This window comes from Lycium ferocissimum, chromosome 8 (assembly GCF_029784015.1).
Source record: "Lycium ferocissimum isolate CSIRO_LF1 chromosome 8, AGI_CSIRO_Lferr_CH_V1, whole genome shotgun sequence".
Lineage (NCBI taxonomy): Eukaryota > Viridiplantae > Streptophyta > Magnoliopsida > Solanales > Solanaceae > Lycium > Lycium ferocissimum.
The window spans coordinates 62,002,733-62,008,732 of record NC_081349.1 but is presented as its reverse complement, the minus strand read 5'-3'; positions in this window follow the sequence as shown (position 1 = coordinate 62,008,732).

Below are 6,000 nucleotides of genomic sequence, written 5' to 3'. Positions count from 1 at the left end.
GCATCACAGAACAGTTAGGAAAGCATTGTACAGGGAAGCCTTAAAGGCAAAAGTATTCGAGCCAGAATCTAGTAACATCTTGTCGATGGAAAGAAGTGGAGTTATCAATTGAGAAGGACTAAAATGAAAATGAACTATTCGGAGGAACGCGATTATTTGATGATACAAATGTGTATGATGATGATATGAGAATTCCAAGCATAGAATATTCAGGAAATGATCAGCATGGAATTATTCGATTATTTAGTAGCTTTGGTTACCCGATTAAGATGTTCAGTTCTCTACTAGCACATGAGGATCGGTATATAGAGAAACCTAAAGAATATAGATTACTCCTTATTCTTTCCCACCTTGAGATAAGTGGGTAAGTAGAGCACACCTTTCCGACGTCTAAGGATATGTCATGAGGATGTATATTAGAACTTTGAAAAAAATTAGGATGACCAGTTAGTATGGATTGAATTTGCTTATGGTATTAGTCATCATTCCAATATCCATATGGCTCATATGAAGTTCTATAAGAATGGGAGAATGTCAGATTGCTTGAAATTTGGAATCTCATCTTGAAGAAATTTATGAAAAGTAATAAGGAAGGTAAGTATGACCCTTGGATATCTTAGACTTTGCAAGATGATAGTCGAAGGACCTACTAGATTTACCCTCAAAATCGAAATCAGATATTCAGTCTTTTATATGTCTATGCTTCGCAAGTGTGTTGTACGGGGAGAAATCCCCCATAGTTGTACCAATTGATGATATTTGGAGTACAGAACAATTATCGTATGAGGAAGTCCCTACTACCCTCTCAGATGGCCAAAGTTCTAGGACTGTGGATTAAAAACCAGAGATGTAGCCTTGGTAATAGTACTATGAAAGAATGTGAAGGTAGAAGAGATGACTTGAGAAGTTAAGAAAGATATAAGATCCAAGTATCTGCATTAGCCTCCATTACTAAAGGAGATCTAGATTGAGACATTATAACCTTCAAGTTGGTAGTACTAAAGCTATAGAGGAAGATCTACCAAAACTTTCATAAGATCTCTGAGAGTTTAACATTTGAAGATGAATGTTTTTAAAGGGGGGAGAATGTTATGCCTTGAAAATTTTTACGTCGTTTGCGTCGTGAGTAAACTAACGTAAGCTCAGAGAGGTCATGGAACCCTTATATGGTTAAAGAATACTCTTAACAAGTGTTAAGCAAGTGTCTAAAGGTTCTGGGATCAAGCAAATCAAAGAAAATAAGTTTGTCAAAAGTTTGAAAAAATTTGGCAGAATTTTGGACAGAAATTTTGGGTAAAATTTAGAGAAGCATATCTCCTAGTATATCAAGAGTCTTGAGGTGGAACAAAAGCCTAAATTGAAGGTCATTGAGTCTAGTTTCCAACTCAACAAACCACTCGTCGATATGACATCGAAGTAGAGAGTTATAGACGTTACAAGTTAGGCCAGTGGAGTAGAGGCGCCCCGCCTACAATACACTAACGCGCAAGCTACAGTGCGTGAACATTGTAGGTCGGTGCAAACCGACTCTAGAACAATATAAAAGGGGGTTTACCCCTTATTTTCATCCAAACCACCCCTCAAAAATATCGTAAAACCTCTAGAACTTTCTCCCAACTTCTACCCATAAGTTTTAGACCAAATCAAGTGTAATCTCGGGATTTTGGTTTGGATAGCGAATAGTTGTGATTATAGTATCGTGTTGCGGTGAATCTTGGCTTGGATACAAGGCGGATATTGAAGATATTGCAGCTCTAGTGGGAATAAGGTAAGAATCCATCCTTATTGATAGTAATTTAAGTGTATTTACGAAGATATAGCTATTAAATAGTCGTATAATGAATTAGTTGGTTGGGAAATCGAATAAACATCTCGTGGGATGTTTTATGGAGTATTTTGGTATTGATGATGATGTTGTTGATGTTAGTGTTGTTGTTATTATTGTTGGTTATTGGTATTATGATTTCGAGCTAGGGATATAAACAGGGGAGATGCTGCCCGAATTTCGGCAGATTCTAAAAGGTGTTTAATTTGAAGGCTTAAGATAAGCATATGACGATAAGCCTAACAATAATGTGAATTCTCTTGAATGTAGATATACGAGCTTGGGAGGATAAACGTTAAGTAGTTAAGGAAACCCAAAAGGTATGTTAAGGCTATCCCCTTTCTTTCTAAAGGAATGATTCTTTTCTTATGAATCCACACGTGTTTTCCATAACATTCTTATTCCCAAAAGCTAGAAGTTCATGATTCTTAGAGTTTCTTATGATGTTAAAGATAAGTATGTTCCATGATGATAACGATGATGATGATGATTCCATTTTTGGAGATTCCAAAGCTTATGGATATGATGCTATTATGAGATTATTGAGCTTATTTCATGATTTTCTTGATTTTATTCATTGTTTTGATCTCACCTTATGTTGCTTGTTCCTTCGAGGTGAGATATAGCGATGACGATGATTCCATAATGACACATCGTAGGTTACCGACCTTACGTCACTCCGATAAAGTAGTAGCTCTTATTTAGGATCTCATGCATGCTATTTATATTATATATATATATATAGCTATTTTATGATACCGAGCCTTACTATGGCCGGGTACGGATTCTACCGAGCTTATATGGCCAGGTATGATATCTGTTGCGTGCATACCACTGCAGTTGGGTACAAATATTACCGAACCTTACTAGGGTCAAGTACGGATAATACTGAGTATATATGGCCGAGTACGGTGTTGTATAGATATGCATGTAGATATATGAAACATTCTCCTAGAAAAAAAAGTTAAGCAAGCATGACGAATGTCTTAAAAGGTATCATGAGGTATAAACGGTTCTTTTGTCTTATGCTATTCTTCATGCTTTTATCATGTTACTATTCATGCCTTACATACTCAGTACATTGCTCGTACTGATGTCCTTTTTTGTGGACGCTGCATTCATGCCCGCAGGGAAGCAAAGAGACAGATCGGATCCTTAGGAGCTTCATCAGCGGAGTCTCAGAAGCGCTCCATATGCTTCGGAGCTGTACTCTATTGGTATTACTCTTTTGTGTATATACTTGGGAATGGCGGAGTCCTGCCCCGTCTTTGTGGATTCTCATATTCTATATAGAGGCTCGTAGACAGATGTATGTAGGAGGCACAACGTGCCTGTGTTTAAGAGGGTCGATCGAGAGTGTGCCACAATTGGGGTCATGGATATTTTTTGGATTGAAGATGATGATAACCCCGAGAGGAGGAACCAGGCTCAGACCATTAACCTCGCAGCCGACTTGGAGGATCTTTCCAGTCTAGCAACTTCCACCATCCCGACACCTTCGGGTACTGGTTCTGCTGGTGCCTCCACTAGCACAGCTACAGAGTCCACTACTAGTGGCACCCCACCACCTAATACAGGTTTTACACCTCTCACTTTCATAGCATGAGAATTCCATGTACCTCACCATATTAATGGAGTATCGGAGAAGTCTCATGAAGTTTTGAAAGGTACAAGCCATGGGAAGTACGTAACAATTAAGTAAAGAATGAATTACGATCTCGTCAGTCGTAACTAGGAAGGACAACCATGGAACCAAAGGACATGACTATTATCAAGTATTATTAATGATAAATATCATGTATGGAGAGTTTCGGAAGATTCCGGGACCAAGAAAATCGAAGAAAATAAGTTTGTCGAAAATTTGAAAAAAAGTTGGCAGAATTTTGGACAGAATTTTGGGTCAACTTTGGAGGGGTATATCTCCAGGTATATTAGGAGTTTTAAGGTAGTTTAAAGCCTAAAATGAATTTTGTCGAGTCTAGTTTTCAACGCAACAAACCGCTCATCAAAACGACATCGGAGTAAGGAGGTATGGCCATTTTAATATAACCCATCCAAGCTGTCAAATGGCTTCCGCGGGTCCCACTTGGGAAAGTCAATGGAACCGACTTATAAGGGGTATAAAAACCCCCCATGAACCCTATTGTTTCATCATTATAAACTCTCATGAGTTCTAAAAATCTCCTAACACATCCCCCAAATATTTATAGCCCATTAAATCAAGAATTTAACAAGATTACGCCAAACTAGTCCAAGAAAGGTGATTGTTCTTGCTTCTACTTGATGTTGTGGTGAGTTTGGTCTTGAATAAAGTTGGTGTGGCTAAAGTTCTTCAAGTATAAGGTATGTTCTTCATCCTATTTCTTATGTTGAGTTGATTTGAAGGTTTAGCAAGTCTTAAAAGTGAAAATAGTTATGGAGGAAAGGTCATAAAGTGTTGTATTGTAGTTGTTGTGTTTATGGACTATTTTGAGCATGTTGTGGCCGTGTGGTTGGGCTGATTTACATGTATATGTATGGTATCTAATGTTGTTGGTGTGTTGATGAGATTATGCTCCTTGATTGGGAAGAAAGGAAGTGTATATTGTTGTTGTATGTTGAAAAACATTGTGTGGGATGTTTTATGGAATATTTTGGTATTGATGATGACGTGGTTGATATTAGTATTGCTATTGTTGTTTTTTGTTGGTATTGTGATTTGGGGCTAGAGATATAAACAGGGGAGATGCTGCCCGAATTTCGGCAGATTTTAAAAGAAATTAATTTGAGGGCTTAAGACAAGCATATGACGATAAGCCTAACGATAATATAAATTCTCTTGAATGTAGATTTACGAGCTTGGGAGGATAACGTTAAATAATTAAAGTTAAGGCGACCGAACAGGTATGTTAAGGATAAACCCTTTATTTCTAAAGGCGTGATTCCTTTCTTATGAACCTATACATGTTTTCCATAATGTCCTTGTTCCCAAAAGCTAGAGATTCATGATTCTTAGAGTTCTTATGATGCTAAAGATAAGTATGTTTTATGATGATAATGTTGATGATGATGATCCTATTTCTAGAAATTCCAAAGTTTATGGTTTTAATGATATAATGAGATTATTGAGTATATTTCATGATTTCCTTAATTTTACTCATTGTTGTTGATCTCACCTCATGATAATTGTTCCTTCGGGGTGAGATATAGCGATGATGATTGTTCCATAATATAAATCGGAGGTTACCGACCTTACGTCACTCCGATAGAGTCGTAGCTTTTATTTGGGCTCTCATGCTACTTATATATATATATATATATATATATATATATATATATATATATATATATATATATATATATATATATATATATATATATATAGGGGATATGGGGAAAGGTGAGGCGTTATATACGCATAACCACCTGATCAGTTGGTATATTATGATATCGTCCCGAACGCGGGATGCCCGGACGCGGGATATATGGATAAATGGATCGGGCCATTCATTCCGCGGTATATATATATATATTTATATATAATGATGATATGATATATGGATCGGGCTGCACGTTCCACAACAATATAAAATATTTATGGATCGGGCTGCACGTTCCGCAACAATATAAAATATTTATGGATCAGGCTGCACGTTCCGCAACACTATTATTTATATCCGCAGCACTATTATTTATATATATATGAGGAATGGTTTTTTTAAAAGAAAGCTAAGCATGCATGGTATCTGTCTTATGAGGCAATCAGATGTACAAGTTATCTTTATCTCATGTTGTGTTCTATATTTCTTATTATGTTGTTATTCATGCCTGACATACTCAGTACATTATTCGTACTGATGTTCTTTCTTGTGGACGCCGCGTTCATGCCTGCGGAGTAGACGGTACAGATTTGACCCGTAGGTGATTTATCGGCCCATGATTCTTAGGAGCACTCCACTTACTTCGGAGGCTCAGGTCTATTGGTATTGGTCCTTATGGTCACTTGTATTCTATGTAGAGGCTTGTAGACATGTGTGTATAGTTAGACATTTCATAACCCTCTTTTGGTTCATATCATTGTATAACATTTTAGTAGCCTTGTCGGCTGGTGATGATGGATATAACTGTTGAATATTATATAGAGATGTGCCGTTATATTGTGATATACTTCCTTACAGATCATGATATCCAGGAGC